This window comes from Rhinopithecus bieti, unplaced genomic scaffold, assembly GCF_001698545.2.
Source record: "Rhinopithecus bieti isolate Rb0 unplaced genomic scaffold, ASM169854v2 scaffold_21726, whole genome shotgun sequence".
In the NCBI taxonomy this organism is placed as follows: domain Eukaryota; kingdom Metazoa; phylum Chordata; class Mammalia; order Primates; family Cercopithecidae; genus Rhinopithecus; species Rhinopithecus bieti.
Window position 1 is genome coordinate 2,596,736 of NW_016811100.1, and position 18,299 is coordinate 2,615,034.

The 18,299-nt window shown below is 39.7% G+C and overlaps 1 protein-coding gene across 1 annotated transcript in view; it reads left to right on the forward strand.

Moving 5' to 3' along the window:
- The window catches only part of NKAIN3 (sodium/potassium transporting ATPase interacting 3), a 751,259-nt gene extending 738,259 nt beyond the window's left edge, over positions 1–13,000 (forward strand). The window contains exons 6-7 of the transcript XR_001889502.1: positions 1,246–2,171; positions 12,576–13,000. The gene's annotated coding sequence lies outside the window, so the exon portion shown is untranslated. The remainder of the gene's footprint in view (positions 1–1,245; positions 2,172–12,575) is intronic.
- The last annotated feature ends 5,299 nt before the right edge of the window (positions 13,001–18,299 follow it).

Genomic DNA, 18,299 nt, shown 5'->3' on the forward strand with positions numbered 1-18,299 from the left:
ATCTCTTTCAAGTTCAATGTTCCACAGATCTCTAGAGCAGGGGCAAAATGCCACCAGTCTCTTTACTGGAGTAAAAAATGACCTTTATTCCAGTTCCCAACAAGTTCCTCATCTCCATCTGAGACCGCTTCAGCCTGGATTTTATCATCCATAGCACTATCAGCATTTTGGTCAAAGACATTCAACAAATCTCTAGGAAGTTCCAAACTTTCCCACATCTTCCTTTCTTCTTCTGAGCCTTCCAAACTGTTCCAACCTCTGCCTCTTACCCAGTTCCAAAGTCACTTCCACATTTTTGGGTATCTTTACAGCAGTGCCCCACTACCTGGTACCAATTTACTGTTTTAGTCTGTTCTCACTCTACTAACAAAGACATACCTGAGAGTGGGTAATTTATGAAGAATACCAGGCTTAATGGACTCACAATTCCATATGGCTGGGGAGACATAATAATCATGGCAGAAGGCAAAGGAGGAGCAAAGTCATGTCTTACATGGTGGCAGGGAAGAGAGCTTGTGTAGGGGAACTACCCCTTACAAAACCATCAGATCTCATGAGACTTATTCACTATCACAAGATCAGCACACAAAAGACCCACTCCCATGATTCTATAACCTCCTACCAGGTCTCTCCCAAAACATGTGGAAATTATGGAAGCTACAATCTAAGATGAGATTTGAGTGGGGACACAGCCAAGCCATATCACAGAGCTTGCAATGAGCTGAGATCATGCCACTGCACTCCAACAGAGGGAGATTCTGTCTCAAAAAAAAATATTTTTTAATAAAAAGAAAAATATATACATATATAATTATTGAACATTTATTGTGTGGAAGATGTTGGTTCTACTCAACAGAATTGGTCTTTCTACACCCTAAGAAATTTAGTATTACTTCCATTATTAGACATTGAACCCTAAATACACCTATGACATCATGAATTCTCTGAGTGCTTTGTAAATAGGAATCAAATTAGCTTTTCTGGCAATCACATTACCTTGTTCATTCTCATCAAATCTTTCTAACCTGGAACCATAAGGTTATCATTCCCCCCAATACACACAAAGGTAACTGTTAAGTAAAAATTCCCCATTTGTGTCTGCTCAATGAATGTTTAGACTTGATTTCAGGCACTTATATTGACTTTTATTAAACTTAATTTTGTTTGATTCAGCAAGTCATTTCAATCGGATAAGATCAATTTAAATGTTAATATTTTAAAAATCAACTTATTTGTTATTCTCAGATTCATTTGATCTGCAAGTATGCAAACATCTTTTTATCCAGATGCTGTAAATCACTAAATAGAGCAAGAGTTAGTAAGATATTATCACCAAATTGTCACATCAGTCAGGCCTCATGTGCTTCCTAAGAACTGAGGTGATGCATTACTTTAGATAGAGTATCATTCTAAACCCCAGATTCAACATCTTCCTAATCTTTCTAGTGCAGTCTAATATATAAATTTTATGAAAAACATAGGTTTTTTTTAACCTGCAGTGCTATTTGAGAATGTATATTAATTCCTAAAGATTGGCATTGGTTTTCATAAAATGTTATAAACTATTATCTTAGCATCTTACCAGGAATTTCCACTAAATTCACCAATTTATGATTTGTGAAATCTAATTGCTTTTACTTTTTGAAAATTTTCATGTGAATTTCCCATTTTCAGTGTTGTAGCACCTCTCTCTTCCTCTAAGATACTACAAACTCACCAAAAGCCACGATTTTATTGTACCAGCAGTTTTATTTATTCAATCCTTCAACAAGTAGTTATTGAACTTCTATAATGTGCCAGGCTCTGGGCTTGGCACTGGAGCTCACCTTATGCCAAACAGATACAATCGATCCATTCAAAGTGTCCTAATTACACATTGAGGGACCAACTATATCTTTTCTCACTGTAAACTTGGAGCAAAAGTAAATTCATTAAAATAACTTTACATTATAGTGCCACAAAAAAATGAACAGAACCAGAAAGCATTTTTTTATAAAAATTAACAGAACAGTGTCATAGAGGGGAAAAGGATGTGAGATCATGGTGCCCTACCTTCAATAGGGTGGCCAGAAAACACCTCTCTGAAGAAGCAGCATCTGAGCTGAGACTTGAAGAACAAGGAGTCAGTGATGCAGAGAACCTTAGGAGATGGCTTCCAATATGAGAAAACAGTAAGCGCAAAGGCCACAAGATGGGAAAGAGGTGAACAATGTTCAGGGAACTGAGAGGAGCCCTCTGTGGTTGAGCCCAGTAAGTTGAGGAGAGAGGCTTGAGACTGGACAGGTGGGAGGTAGGAGGTAGCTGCATTATTCAGAGCCTTGTAGGTCAAAGCAAGAAGTTGAGGTTTTATTCACTAGGAAACCATGAGAGGGTGTTAGGTGTTAATAGCAGTGGGTAAGCCTAATCATCTCAATACCACCTCTTTGGTATAAAATACTAGCAAATACTAAGAACTGCATGCATCTTTAAAGACCAGAATTGTTGGCAAAGAATAAGGGTACTGCACTCTTCCTCTGTTTGAGCAGAAATTAAATTTAATGTCATTCCTCCCAGCTTTTGCCATCTTAATCCTTTGAGAATACAAAGATACCAATGTAGAGCAAAATATGTGCTTGTTCAGCTCACTGACACATAATAACCTGACATTAGTCAATATGTTGGAAAAGGAAATTTAATCACAAAAGACATTTTTGCTTCCAGATTACGTAGAAATGACTTCATTAAGTTTGCTTTCAGAGTGTGTTTCTGAAAAGCTGATGTCTCTTTAAATGATTACATTAAAGAGCTCTAATGAAGACTTACATGAGCTGAAATATCAGCACTAATGGTGCTTGATTCTGTCTTAGTCATTTTGGTGATGAAAAATAAAAGAAGACTGGATATCTCCAGTTAATGCAATCCTTTTAGAGCTCTTTAATTGAACGTGTCTTTAAGGGACAAAGTGTCCTGGGGAATAAAAAACAGCTCAAGCAATTTCCTTGAGTTGCAGGCATTGGTACAGTGCAAATATGTTCAGAAAAAAGAGGGGTCAGTAGCCGGAGTCGAGGTGTCACTGAGACCCCTGGGCCCATACCCAGCATTGTTCCCCTCACCACTCCCCTTTATTCTCTTTTCTTCTTCTTCTTTTTTTTTCTTTTTTCTTTTAGACAGAGTCTCACTTTGTCATCCAGGCTGCAGGGCAGTGGCACGACCTCAGCACTCTACAACCTACATTTCCCGGGTTTAAGGGACCCTCCTACCTCCTGAGTAGCTGGGATTACAGGCATGCGCCACCATATTCAGTTAATTTTTGTATTTGTAGAGAGGGGCTTTTACCATGTTGACCAGACTGGTCTCAAACTCCTGACCTCAAGTGATCCACCCACCTCAGGATCCCAAAGTTCTGGGATTATAGGCATGAGCCACCGCTCCCAGCCACTTCTCTTTTCTTCTTTATCTTTCCTTCCTGTATCTCTGATCTCTCTGTATTTGTTATACTTGGGGATGCCCCTCTCTCTGTTACTTTAGTGCCAGTTCTACTATTCATTTACTCCGTATTTTTGGATCAGTGAAACTTCCCAGAGCCTGAGTTCTCTTGCTTTTGTATAAAGAGAGACTGACACCTGTCTCATTGGGTTGCTGTGGAAAACAGACAACACAGGACATGACATATTGATAAGTCCCCTCCAAGTGTTAGTGTTCCCTCACCCTCATCCATCCCACCCTTTCAACTTTCCTTTTTCTCCCCTTCCCCTGCCCATGCCATAGGTCAAGTTTTTCATGTAGCCATGATTCACTCTACCTGTGGCCCATGGGTTCCAAGGGCTGGAGGCCACCGGTATAGAGTTTATACACTCAAAAGTATATTCTAGCATGCAAATTCTGCTAGTTAAAGGCAGAATTTTTTTTTTTAGTTGGGGAAAGCTGCATAACAAAGTTGAATCCTATGCTTGCCTTCATGCTTAAGAGCAATCTGTCAGCAGAGGCCAGTCCTAAAGGAAAACTAACATCCGGTTAATGAGGGCATAAAACTCAAGCTTTCTTGAGTAGCTCTCCTCCAAGCAGATTCAGGGACCCAGTCTCATTGTGTGTTCTGGTTTTGTGAAAACCTAGGACCCTGAAGGTTTTGTTTTGTTTTGTTTGCCTCCAGGTACAGAAGAAAAAAGACTGAAAATAGGAGTGATTGCATGGGGAATTTTTTAGAGGCCAGGCCTAGAAGTGGTTCACATTACCTCTTTCTGCCCACATTCCTCAGGCCAGAACATAATCATAGTATCCCACCAGACAGCAATGAAAGCAGAAAAACAGGATCTAGCTCTGGCCCAAAAAGAAAAGGAAATAGAATATACTGAACACATAGCAAACTCTACCACACAACCTTTTATTACAAATAGTTTCGTTTAGTATTTTTTTCATTGTAATGTGTATTTGATGTATTAGGATTTTACCAACATTTAAGAAAATTGGAAAATTAGGACAAAAAGAAAATGTACTCAAACTTTAGCTTTCCATAGAATAATAGTGACTGTCTTAATCTTCATCCTCTGTGCATGTTACAAAAATAATATGTCAACTAGGAGAGTAAATAATGCCACCACAACATTATTATCTAGGGGCACCATATGGCCCCCTTTCTCCTGGCACTAGAGAAATGTCTCACATGTCCTGTCTCTCTTTTTCAGCCTTCTGTGGCCCCTTTGTCTCTCCAGTCTTTTTGCTAACAAATCACTCTTGTCCTCGGCCTCTGGTATTTGTTCTGGTTGGGCCTGATGTTGGGGTTGGGAGGATGCAAATGACAAAAATACTATGCCAAAAGAGTCCTGGTAATTATCTCTTCTTTGAGTTGTATTACCTAAGGCAGCCTATGTTACTTTGTGACTTAGAGAAATGAAAAAGAATGAGGCAGATAAACTACCTTTTCTCATTGAGATAATTTCTGCCTTGTAAAAGCAAGTTGAGAGCAAGGAAGAAAAACACAAATGAAAGAATCACGTCCCATAGCTTATAAACCATCTTATCTAACTTCAGATCACTGGTTTAATGCCCTTACATTATTCCAGAGCCTTTTATAAGCTCTTTAAATGCATTAATTACTTTGAGAAGACTTTAAATTGGAGTATTAGTAGTATAGATTTGTCACTATGTGTTAACATTAAAGATGCACATACCCTTTGACCCAGAAATTTTTAGAAAGTTGTCCTGCAGATATACCCACATATGTGTAAAAAAGTCATTCACTGCTTTCATCGAAGCATTTTGGTAGTAAGAAAATGTTAGAAACAACCCCAATGCCTACCAGTGGAAAACTGCTTACATTAATTATGGTACTGCCATACAATGGGTCATTATGCAGCTATCAGAAAAGAATGAAGGAATCTGTGTGCTGGAGTATTTCCAAGATAGGGTAAGGGGAAAAGTCACATGCAGAAGTAGGTGCAGTATGCCACCATGTTCGTGAAAAGTGGGGAAGGGATTGTATGATGATTTGTCTAAGTGTAGAATGTCCCAGGAAGGATGTAAAAGAAATCAGTTGCATTGGTCATCTCTGGGAAAAAGGATTGAGTGGCTGGGCACCATAGATCAAGGAAGGAGACGTTTTAGGCTTTCCTCATAAAACCTATTTGGAAAATTCAAGTTCATTCATTCATTCATTCATTAAATATTATGGTCTTTAACCAGCAGTGTCAAAGGCTACTGAGAGCAGAGTTTCAGCTCCTCATTTGAACTGGAACATTCCAGGGAAGGAGCATCTCCTTGAAGGGAATTTGACTAAGGCATTAACTGAGAGAAGAGAAATGTAACCTACATTTCCTCCATCTCCATCTGGAAAGTCCTTTCAGGTGTCATCTTAGGAAAATCTAGGTTTATCCTTTACAAGGAAGGTAGCATTTTATTTCACGGAAAATCAGACTCTGTTTTCTTATAGTTGTTTCAGCTTGACTCAAGCTCAGCAAAGTAAATAGCAAAAATAGGTGAACCGTAAAATTAAACCTACATCATTGGGGTGTTAACTAAGGCCATTAAATTTGTCATTTGGGATCTAAATATTGGAGTAGGACTTTGATGATACTGTGAAATTATACCTAAAGTAGACTAATCCAGAATAATAATATAGTAAACAGCATGACTGAAAAATTTGAAAAACTACTTAAGCTTTCCAATTGGCATTTACATTTGCACATTCCCATCCTTAATGACATCAAATGAAATAGCTCTACAGATGCTTAATGCACCAGGGCTCAGTGAATCTGGAGGAAAAGCAGATGGCTTATGTATATCTGAGAGCATTTTAATATTAAGCAAATAAACCACAATTAGATGGGCGTGGCAGAGGCATATCCTGTTGCATGCTTAACGGTGAGAAATGGATATTTCAGATGTCTGTCCTCTGTACTTTACAAGAGTTTATTCAAAATGGCTGCAGGATAAGGACTGGGGAATTAAGCAAGGCTAAGAAGCAAGACAGTAGAGGAATGAGAATCTTCACTGTGGTATAGATGAATGCTACAGTAGAGGCTGCTCAGCTGGTGCCTGAGAGGGAACGGAGGACCTTTGTTCACACTGTTCTGTGTCTGTTATGCTGAGCTGTGACTATGGTTGTTGCCGAACTAAAAACAAAGAAAAGCTAAACTGACCTATATCAGAAATGTCATAGAGATGTGTGGTTGAAGGAAGATGGAGGAAATGGGAAACACAAGGGGGAAGAACGAAAGGTAGGTTGGGAGTTTAGAGAGGTAGGAAGAAAAAAAGGCTAGCGTGACATAAGAAACTTCAAGAGTGGACAATCAATTCAGAATTTATATGCATATCAAAACATCAAGTTGTTCACCGTAGATACGTAAAATTTCTATTCAATTATAGTTCCATAAAGCCAAAAATATTTAAAATATTAGAATAATTATAATAGTATTCAAAAGAGTGGTACCAAATCAGCAGCATCAGCATCACCTGGGAGCTTGTTAGAAATGCAAGTTCTCAAGCCTCACCTCAGACTGAATCAGAAACTCTTGGATGGGCCCAACAGTCTGTGAACAAGCTCTGCAGGTGATTCTCATGCATTCTCAAGACAGAACCACTGGTCCACACCTTCTAGTTAACATGATAACCAGGTTGACCTATGCTATAAATATTTCCATTGAACACAAAAGTGATGTAAAATTGCTAGAAACTGTCTGTATTGGTCTTTTTTCACACTGCTAAAAAGATTCTACCTGAAACTGGGTAATTCATAAAGGAAAGAGGTTTCATTAACTCATAGTTCTGCATCACTGGGGAGGCCTCAGAAAACTTACAATCATGACAGAAGGCGAAAGAGAATCAAAGCACGCCTTACATGGTGGCAGTAGAGACACAGAGTGTGCAGGGGAAAGCTGCCACTTTTAAAACCATCAGATCTCATGAGAGCTCCCTCACTATCATGAGAACAGCATGGCCGAAACCACCCCCATTATCCAATCACCTCCCATCAGGTCCCTCCCTTGACACTTGGGGATTACAATTCAAGATGAGATTTAGGTAGGAACACAGCCAAACCATATCATTCTGCCCTGGCCCCTCCAAAATCTCTGTCCTTTTTACATTTCAAAACCAATCATGTCTTCCCAACAGTCCCCCAAAGTCTTAATTCATTCCAGCATTAACACAAAAGTCCAAGTCCAAAGTCTCACCTGAGACAAGGTAAGTCCCTTCCACCTATGAGCCTGTAAAATCAAAAGCAAGTTAGTTATTTCCAAGATACAATGGGGGTACAAGTATTGGGTAAATGTTCCTATTCCAAATGGGAGAAATTGGCCAAAACAAAGAGGTCACAGGCACCATGCTAGTCCAAAACGTGATGGGGCAGTCATCAAATCTTAAAGGTCCAAAATGATCTCCTTTGACTCCATGTCTCACATCCAGGGCATGCTGATGCAAGGGGTGAGCTCCCATGGCCTTGGGCAGCTTCTCCTCTGTAGCTCTGCAGGGTACAGCCTCTGCTGCTGCGTTCACAGGCTGGTGTGGAGTGCCTGCAGCTTTTCCAGGCACACGGTGCAAGCTGTCGGTGGATCTACCATTCTGGGGTCTGGAAGATGGTGGCCCTCTTCTCACAGTTCCACTAGGTAGTGCCCCAGTGGGGACTCTGTGGGGGGTTCCAGCGCCACATTTCCTTCCCATACTGCCTTAGCAGAGGTTCTCCCTGAGGCTTTCTTATGAAGACCAGCTTGGGAGGCAATAAAATTATTTACTGAAAGAAATATTAAGAAAAAAATTCTGCCCCCTACCCCACCGAGCTTTGGAAAAAAAGTTGCTTCTGGCACATTTCTAGAAACTAAGCTCCAAATAAAATTTGTAAATTGTAGATGGAAAGTGATAATAAGGACAGGCAGGTGATAATGGGAGTGTATTTGGATTAACTTCTGAAAAAACAAAAAACTAGAAATTTTGGGGGGGATTTTAAAACCATGGCAGTGAATAAGAATGAAGAGGTGAACAGAAAAAAAAATTTGGGGGGTTTGTTTTAATTAAAAAGCAAAAAGGTCAATAATACACAAGACACCTAAATAAAAGTGATAAAGAGAAACAAATTAAGAGGATTTGGAACTCATGATTCACTTGAGGGTCACCTTGGTAGTAGTGAGGAGTAATGGAGTGAGAAGAGCCTGGGTTTTCAGAGTCAGTGTTCAGATCCACTAGCTGTAAATTATATCATTCTAGATAATTCACTTAACGTTAGGGATTGACATGCTTTCATTTGTTCTTACTTTGCTCTATATTGGGAGAAGTAAAGTGTTTAATTAGGGCTATTATTAGTTTCCAATTTACCAAGTAAATGAGCTCTTTTCTTAAAAAAATAAATTAAAAAGAGGAAGAGGAGAAACAATGTCTGGTGAGTGTGTTACGAAATCTTAGCGTATTTTGACAATGCAATAGCCCCTCCTCCAGAATCTCACAAAATGAAAACTTCAACTAAAGACTTGTATTACTCCTTAGGGATTTTTGGAGTCAGATTTATGGGTTTTTCTGTGTATGGTACTGGGTTGACATGAGGTTTGAGTTGGAAGCAAGAAAGCCTCATGTTATTTGGGTTGAATTAAAATTGAGACTATGAGCCCAGTACATTTTTTCCAGTATATTTCATGTTTAGGGCCATTACCATCAGCATTCATTTGCTGTTTGTAGTCAGAGGCTTTATACCCCCTTGTGTCTCCAAGTTCTTGTCATCTATTTTATGAAAGAGGCCATATGGACACTGTCGTCTATAATGGTGTCAAATATTAGTTAGAGGGTTAAGTTGTAAAATGAGTGCATAAAGCAAAAGCTAAGTGTAGTCAAAATTTCCATTTGATATGCTGTAATTCACCCCTCAAGTGCAGAATCCACAAACCTGATTGTCCACTCACATTCAGCCAGGTAAGGAGTTTCTCTGGCATTGAATGCAGAGTTCTTCATCACAGGCAGTGATGGGGGACAAAATAAAGTCCCAGTCTTCATGTAATTTACATTCTAGGTAAGGCGGCAGAAAATAATTACATGAGCAAGTAAATAAAACTACTTCAGATAGTTTTATGTGCAGTGGAGACAAAGCAGAGGAAGGGAGCCATAGGGCCAAGATAAGAGTTGTTGCAGGAGGGTGGTCAGGAAAGGCCTCATTGGGAAAGTGACGTTTAAGTAAAGACTGGAAGGAAGCCAGGACGTGGGCATGGAGTGAGGAAGGGCAAGGTGGCCGGAGATGAACTGAAAGTGGCAGCAGGGGCCAGATCACTGAAACCTCAGAGGCCAAGGCATGCAGTCCACTGTGACTGTGAGTGAGTTAGGAATCTGTTCGAGAGTTTGGCACAGAGGAGTAACATGATGGGACCCGGGTTTTTGAAGGATCTCTCTGATTCCTTTATTTAGAAGAGATTATTGGGGAGCAATCACAGGAACAGGCAACAGGCAACAGATCACAGACTCACTCTGCACGTGGCTGCGGCCCCAGACAGGTGTTTTTGTTTGTTTGTTTGTTTGTTTGTTTTCATCTGCCAAAGAAATGGCCACCTAACCTGTTGAGGGTGACGCAGCTGCCCAGGGAATGCAGGGAGAAAAGAAGAAAGGAAAGAAAATCAAGCAACAGGTGAGTAGACTGTGGCAATACTCCCGGTGAGAGTTTGTGGTGGCTTCCGCAACATCTGTGGTGGCAAGAGTGTGTAGAAGTGACTGGATTCTGTGGTCACCAGAATCCCATGGTCACCAGTCAAATGAGTTAGTTGACAGAGGTCTGTTATGGTGTAACTATCCCTCAAAATTCAGGTGTTAAAACCTAATCACCCATGTGACTGTATTAAAGGGTGGGGCCTTTAGGAAGTGATTACATCATTAGAGTAAAGCCCTGGTGAACGGGATCAAGGCCTTTATCGAAGAGGCTTCACCCAGTCCTTTTTTGCCCTTGTGCGATGCAGTAATAAGGCCCTCACCAGACACTGAACCTGCCAGGACTCTCATCTTGGACTTTCCAGCCTCCAGAACTATGAGAAATAAATTTCTTTGTAAATCACCCAGTCTATGTGGTATTTGGTTATAGCATGTAGAACAGACTAAGACCAGATCTTCACGGTGGAAAAATTAAGCTGTCACCCCTGGAAATACTGATCAGTCTTCCCACCATTCAAAGTGGGAAATCGTACCTTAGGTCCTTTCTGATGTGATACAGGATGCTATACTCATCCAGCACTAATGCATAGTATTTCTGCCAAAGAATCAAACCTGCTTCCAATCCAACATGGAGAGCTAACTTCTGGTTTACAGGAAATGTAGTTAGCAGAGGAAAAGTAAAATGACACTATGAGAGAGCAAACAAAATCAGACTCGGGAAGCCTTCCAGAAGAAAACTGCTGTAATTTCTCCAACAAGGTGGTAGAATTTTTAAAAAATAAAAATGGAAGAATGAGGAGGGTTCAGGAAGGTTTTCTGCCTGTGACCCTGTTTGCACTCAGTTTTGATAGCACCTTCTGGAGTCCACTTTCCCTGACTTCCTCTCCCACCCAGCAGCCACTCCCTGAACCTTATCTCTCTTTGCCTCAGGACTTCTGTTCAGTTCAGTGTGGTTTCTATGATTCTCCCCAGTTGCACACAGTTTTCTGTACTCACTTGCAACTTGGGACCATGTGAGGACTTCTACTCACCAGTTGTTCTCATATCCATGTACTTGGGTTCCACTCAGGGTGGCTCTTCTATGTTTGGGAATATGTGTGGGTTTGTTTCATTGGTTTTAGTGATATTCCAATTTTACAACTTGTAGGGCTTGTTAGGTTTGTGTTTCATTTTTCTTTCTCTCTCTCTCTCTTTCACCAGGACCTCCTGCCCTCAGGTGATCCACCCGCCTCAGCCAAAACATGCCTTCAAAAGTCTAAGAAAAGAGCATTTATCACCTAGAATTCTATACCCAAACTATCAATGCTTATACAATACAACTAGACTGGAAAAAAATACAAGGTATCCAAAGGTAATTTAATGAGATAAAATTCATTTAAAAAATGATCCTAAATTATTTGATGTTTTAACAACTGGCATAGACTCTATATAATTGTACAAAAAAAATAAGTGGGAAAAAACACTATTCTTACAGGTGATCAAAAGGTGTGATAGGGAANTTTTTTTTTTTTTTTTTTTTTTTTTTTTTTTTTTTTTTTTTTTTTTTTTTGCGGCAGGGAGTCTCACTGTGTTGCTAGGCTGGAATGCAGTGGTGCGATCTTGGCTCACTGAAACCTCCACCTCCTGGGTTCAAGTGATTCTCGTGCCTCAGCCTCCAAGTAGCTGGGATTACAGGCACTTACCACCACATCCAGCTAATTTTTGTATTTTTAGTAGAGACGGGGTTTTACCATGTTGGACAGGCTGGTCTCGAACTCCTGACCTCAAGTGATCCATCTGCCTCAGCCTCCCAAATTGCTGGGATTACAGGCATGAGTCACCACGCTTGGCTGCTTTTCATTGTTCTATCACTTGCACTATACAACTGCTGATCCCTCACCAGTCCTATTGCTGGTAGGGGTTTGCCTGATGTGCCTGAATTCTGTGATTTGAGAAGATTTTCTGTCATCCAGTTTTCTTGAGGATGATTTTCATGCATATTTTGTCCTTTAACTATGCTGGTTGATCCATTTGGCTTTCAGTAATAACTTGAAAGATGTTTTAAAAACTACCTGCATTATACCCCACCACCTTAAACTGGATGAAATTTCCTGCTTGATAAACCAACTAAGACTAAATCTAGCGGTTAGTGAGATCAGAAGAGAATAAAAAGAGTATGTCTTCCATTCTAACAGTGTGAGGTGATACCTCACTGTGATTTTAATTTGCATTTCCCTAATAATTAGTGATTTTGAGCTGTTTTTCATGAACCTGTTGTCCTTTTTAATGTTTTCTTTTGAGAAATGTCTGTGCAGATCCTTTGCTCATTTTTAAATTGGGTTGTTGATTTTCTTATTGACTTGTTTTGGGTCCTTATATATTTTGAATATTAATCCCTTATCAGATGTAAGGTGTGTTCATCTGTTTTGCATTGTTATAAAGGAATACTCAAGCCTGGGTACTTTATGAAGAAAACGCAGTCGATTATTTGACTCATGATTCCGCAGGCTGTACAAGCAGCATCGAGCTGGCACCTGCTCAGCTTTGGAAAGGACTCAGGAAGCTTTTACTCACAATGGAAGGCAAAGCGGGAGCAGGCACGTCACATAGCAAGAGTGGAAGCAAGAGAGACACCATGCTGTTTTAAACAATCAGCTCCCATGTGAACTAATAGAGTAAGAACTCACTTATTTCTGTAGCGAGGGCATCAAGCCATTTACAAGGGATCCATCCTCATGACACAAACACCGCTATCCCCCACCTCCAACACTGGGGATGACATTTCAACACGAGATTTGGAAGGGACAAATATCCAAACGATATCATATGGTTTGCAGATATTTTCTTCTGCTCCTTGAGTTACTTTTTCATTTTGTTAATTGTTTCCTTTGCTGTGCTGAAGCTTTTTAGTTTAATGAAATCCCATTTGTCTATTTTTGCTTTTGTTGCCTGTGCTTTTGGGATCCTATCTAAATTATTATTGCCCGGAGCATTGTTGTTAAGCTTCCCCCTATATATTCTTTTAGCAGTTTTACAGTTTCAGGTCTACTATTTAAGTCTTCAATCAATTTTGAGATTTTTTTTAAAATATGATATGAGATAGATATCCAATTTTATTCTTCTGAATGTGGATATCTGATTTTCCCAGCACCATTTTTTGAAGAGACTGCCCTTTCCCCATTGTATGTTCTTGGCACCTTTGTCAAAAATCAATTGACTGTAAATATGTGAGTTTATTGTGGTGTTGGTAAGAATGTAGAGAAATGGGACCCCTTTGCACTGCTGGTAGGACCCCACATTGGTACAGCCATAATGGAAAATAGTATGGAGGTGCCTCAAAAGACTAAAAATAGAACCACCATATAATCCAGCAATTCTGCTTCTTGATATGTAGTCAAAAGAATTGAAATACGTATGTTGAAAAGATAGCTGCACTCTCATGTTTACTGCAGCATTATTCACAATAGCCATGATATGGACTCAAACTAAATGTTCGTCAATGAATGAATGGATACAGAAAATATGGCATACATACACAATGGAATACTATTCAGCCTCTAACACGAAGGAAATTCTGTCATTTATGACAACATGAATGAAGCTGAAGGACACGATGCTAAACAAAGTAAGCGAGGCACACAAAGACAAATACTGCATGGTCTCACTTATACATTGAATCCGAAAGAAATCAAATTCATAAAAGTAGAGAATAGAATGGTGGTTACCAGAGGTGGGCAGGGAAAGCAACTGGTCAAAAGGAGCAAAATTTCAATTAGGCAGGATAAATAAGTTTTTCGTTGTTGTTTCTTGGTTTTTTGATTTGTTTGTTTGTTTATTTATTTATTTATTGGGGTTTCGCCATGTTGCCTAGACTGGTTTCGAACAGGAGTTCGAAACTCAAGATATCCGCCTGTCTTGGCCTCCCAAAGTGCTAGCATTACAGGGGTGAGGGATAAGTTTTTGAGATCTATGGTACAGCAGGGTGACTATAGCCAATAATAGTGTATGATATATTTCAAAATAGCTATGAGAGTAAATTTCAGACGTCTCACTATAAAAAATGACAAGTAAATGAGATGATGGATGTTACTTAACTGAATTTAGTCATTCCATATTGTATACATATATCAAAAGATCACATTGTACTCCATAAATGTATACAATTATAATTTTACAATTAAAAACAATATTAATAAGAAAAATATTTTAAGGAGCATGTCTTCCTAGTGCCAAAGTGTTTCCAGAAGCAAAGAGGGACAACCATACCAAATAACAGATGAAGTTACATGAGGACTTGGGACATTGGATTCAGCCACCTGGAGGTCATTGGTAACCTTGACAAGAGTAATTTCTATGGAGCACAGGGGTGAAAACACCAAAGTCCTGTGGAATAGATTTGAGAGAAGATAGAAGGGGAGAAATGAGAGTCATCAAGTGTAGATGACTCTTTCGAGAAGGTTTATTGTAAAAGTATACAGCAAATTAACGAGATAATGAGAGAATGTGCAGAGTCAACAGAGGACTTTTAAAGGTAGGAGGTACTATAGTGTGTAAGTGTGATTACTGGAATGAGTCTAGAGAGACGTAAATATTAATGATGTAGGAGGAGGGGGCCATTTGCTTGTGTGATGCCCCTGGGTAGTAGAAAATGGAAAGGATCTGGTGCACAGTAGAGAAGGTGGTCTCAGCTGACAATACGTGATTGGCCAGAGCTTCAGGTAGGGAAGGGAGAGGATATGTGTACAGATGATGGTGGGGGAGGACTGAACAGTGGGGCTTGTTGGGGGTTCTCTTCTAATCCTTTTCAATATTTCTGAGCTAACAGAAGGAAGTTCATCAGCTTACAGTGAAGAGAGAGGAAAGGTGTTGGAGATTTGACAGGAAGGGTGAGAAGCAGTTACTGGGGAGAATGAAGAAGGAAACAGACTAGGAAAGTGCATTCAGATGGTGCAGCAGCACTGAGGTCCTGCTTATGGTAGTGACAAAACCAGTTCAGTTCTCTTCAGATGAGCACCAAATGAAAGAATTGGTTTGCATTTAGGGGCCATTTATACACAAAACACAGTGTTTTGGTTTTTATCATTATAGCTTTTTTTTTTTTTTTTTTTTTTCTTATTTTTTTTTTTTTTTTTTTTTTTTTTTTTTTTTTTTTTTTTTGAGACGGAGTCTCGCTCTGTCACCCAGGCTGGAGTGCAGTGGCCGGATCTCAGCTCACTGCAAGCTCCGCCTCCCGGGTTCACGCCATTCTCCTGCCTCAGCCTCCCGAGTAGCTGGGACTACAGGCGCCCGCCACCTCGCCCGGCTAGTTTTTTGTATTTTTTAGTAGAGACGGGGTTTCACCGTGTTAGCCAAGATGGTCTCGATCTCCTGTCCTCATTATCCGCCTGTCTCTGCCTCCCAAAGTGCTGTGATTACAGGCTTGAGCCACCGCGCCCGGGCCCATTATAGCTTTTTCAATAGTTTTTATGTGATTGTGCATAGTAGATTTTGAGAAAATTGAGAAATTAAATGCATATCTGATGGCATCCACTGACCTTCCCTTTTTACTGATATTTATTCACCTAAGGATTATGGTTCCAGAATCATATTCAGTGTGGCTCTCAATATTATCCTGCTCTCAGCAGTTTCTGGTGGGTGACACTTAAGTAGAACAAGCAAATGTTAAAGAAAAAAAGACTTAAATTTCCTAGAAGCAGGTGACATTTCTCCCATTTGTTTCACAAACTTTCACAAGTGAGAAAAATCATGAAAGACTTGGTCCTTGATCTCTTTCACCTCTTGAAAATGATGCAACATTTCTTTCTAGTTTGCAAGGTGAGTATTTTTTTGAATGTTTTAAATCTCAAAATTCAAACAATGGTGTCAAAGCGCCAGGCTGGAGCTCACCATGGGGTGCCAGCTTGGGTCCTGTGCCCTGGGTAGCACTGAGGCTCACGCTGTAAACGGGGCATGGGGACAGTTCCGGAGCTCAGGAAGAGGCTTTGGTCCTGAATATGGACCACAGGCCCAGGAAGCACTGCTTATTCCTTAGACATCACACACTCAAATGCTTTCCTTCAAGAAATACAGTTTAAATTCCAGGCTTTGATTTAGGCACAGGGTCTATAAAGTAAACAACTGTGATCCTTCCTCCTCAAGAGCTAACTCCCAGTCCAGTGGAGAAGAAACATATTAAATTAGTGAGCTCCATGGAAGGCTAGAAGAGCCTGCAAAAGTCAAAGTCTATGTGGAGCCAAGTGTCGGAGAGGGCCAAGGTAAATTTCATGGATCCTTTCAGGAGTGTGGTGAAGGGGAGGATTTAGATTACAAAATGTCTTATCTCCAACTGTGTAACTTTAGGCAGGTCACAATCTCTGAGCACCCGTTTTCCCATTTGCATAATGGGGGTGGTAGTAATAATAATAATGTTACAAGAGGATGTGCTAATTAAATGTTTATCAACTGCCCTATACCAGGGCTTTTCAAGTGCTCAGCAAATGTCAATTCCCTTCCCATGTTTCTGCCCTTATATGTTTGAACTCTTTAACAATAAGTTGGAGCTAAATGTTTTCAGATTAGACATGGAAAAATTAAGATAACCAGCGAGTTCAATTGCAAGTTAAAAGTCATGCCTCTGGAATTAGTTGAAGATTTATAATTAAGAGAAAGTTTCTACAAAATACCTGGCCTATAGTCTTCACAAATGTCAAGGTCATAAAAGACAAAAACTGAGGAGCAGATTAAGGACTACAGAGACATGAAAATTAAATGCAACTTGTGATTCTGAATTGGATTCTAGACCTGAAAATACTTGTATTATTTACATAGAGGACAATGTGTAAAATTTTAATAAGGTCTATTGATGTTGATAATTACGTAGTATTATGTAAGAGAGTGTCGTTACTTTTAGGAAATATACATTGAAGTATTTAGGTGTAAAAGGCAACACATCTGCAATTTAATCTCAAGTGGTTAAAAATAATATATGTATATGTGTCAGTGAATATACACACACACCACACACATACACAGAGAACAGAGAATAGGAGAGAAAGAGAATAATAATGTAAATGTGTAAAATGTTAACATTCGGGTGTGGGTGAAGGGAATTTTTTGTACAATATTTGCAATTTTTCTGTAAGACTAAAATTATTTCAAAATAACCAGTTCCCATTATAAAAGGCAAAATAAATGACTTTTAAGTCGTAATGATTCAGGAAATCCTACAGAAAAAGAAAAAAATCTAAATTAGCAGCCAGGCTTTAAAATGGAAACACATTAAAATGACCCAAGCCAGAATCCTGGCAAGGTTCACAGAATTCGAGAAGCCCTAATTAGAAGTGATGAGACCTGAACTGGTAATACCTTGACACACTCTCATTAGTTCAGCATCAGTTCTTGCCTTAAGGTACAGTTCAACAGGAGGGCACCATTTGTGTGGTTTCTGGGCACCCTGAGGCCCTTCACAGTTTGTCAGGCCTTTCTGTTTGAAAGTAAAGAAAAGGTAAAGGCTTAATTGCAGTAGCAGAACAGCAACAAAGTACACACAACTGATCCTGCATGTAAATAGCTGGTTTGGGATCATGCCTTCTGGAAAACTTCATACTGTAATGATCACCTCTTGGAATGCTTTTATTCATGTAAAGCAGAAGTCTGTAAGCCTTAACCAGGCTACTTTAATTACACCATTTCAATGTCAGAATGATTCAGCCCCTCTTAATTTAATGTGCACAATGAATTTTTTATTTCTGACAAAATCCATTACATAAAATATGAAAATATTCATATATATAAAATAAAAGTAATAATTATAATGTATTATATTTATGTGCAATAAGTAATTATATATTTATGCATAAATATATTATATATAATATAATAAGCTCTTAGGAATTAATTCAAAAGTTGCTAGAATTAATAAATGGCTCAATAAAAAGAACAGGTAAAAAATTCACAGACGGGCCGGGCACGGTGGCTCAAGCCTGTAATCCCAGCACTTTGGGAGGCCGAGACGGGTGGATCACGAGGTCAGGAGATCGAGACCATCCTGGCTAACACGGTGAAACCCCGTCTCTACTAAAAAATACAAAAAACTAGCCGGGCGAGGTGGCAGGCGCCTGTAGTCCCAGCTACTCTGGAGGCTGAGGCAGGAGAATGGCATAAACCCGGGAGGCGGAGCTTGCAGCGACCTGAGATCTGGCCACTGCACTCCAGCCCGGGCGAGAGCGAGACTCCGTCTCAAAAAAAAAAAA